At 44.4% G+C, this 590-nt stretch overlaps 1 protein-coding gene across 1 annotated transcript in view; it reads left to right on the plus strand.

The window, feature by feature from the left end:
* Positions 1–590, plus strand: part of LOC108622806 (cAMP-specific 3',5'-cyclic phosphodiesterase-like) — a 12,595-nt gene that overhangs the window by 2,455 nt on the left and 9,550 nt on the right. The window lies entirely within an intron of this gene.

Here is a 590-nt window from a genome sequence, read left to right on the forward strand (position 1 = left end):
GTATAGAAATGATGGAATGCGAAGTGAAAGTGCTAATAAATTCGTCTGGCATATTTACAAAAATGATTCGGCCATCAAATCGAACTGTCCAATCGTGTGTTCACTTAACGCTGTGTTTTATAGCGCACACAGGTATTGTTAGAGCAAATTGAACCGCGTAAACTCCGCCCGGACGTCCACGTGGCTGGAATGAAATACCGCCGGCGCTGCGTCGTTATCAGCCGTCGTAACACCTATTTCCTTTTTATTTTACGACGGGGACGCGGTGGCGCGATAAATCGGAATCGGCGCGGATTCCCCTTAGCCAGAGCAATATTCCCAGTCTCGATGCTTTTTCGTTGCAGCCTCGGCGCTCGCCGGGGGACCAATTAAAGTAAATCGTCCCGCAATAGCAATTAGTGACTCGGGCGAAACTACGCCAGCCTGCAGACTTAGCTGATGTTATTTTTGTCACGCAATTTTACTTGGGAGTAAATCTGATTCTTCTTCTCGAGGTACTTTCAATGGGAATTCTTTGCTTAAGCACGTTAAGAAGAAAATTATTAAACAACGTACACAAGAATTTCGTGAAATTCATTCAGTATTAAATT

The sequence above is a fragment of the Ceratina calcarata genome, unplaced genomic scaffold (assembly GCF_001652005.2).
Source record: "Ceratina calcarata isolate Rehan_Ccalc_2016 unplaced genomic scaffold, ASM165200v1 scaffold243.2, whole genome shotgun sequence".
NCBI lineage: Eukaryota > Metazoa > Arthropoda > Insecta > Hymenoptera > Apidae > Ceratina > Ceratina calcarata.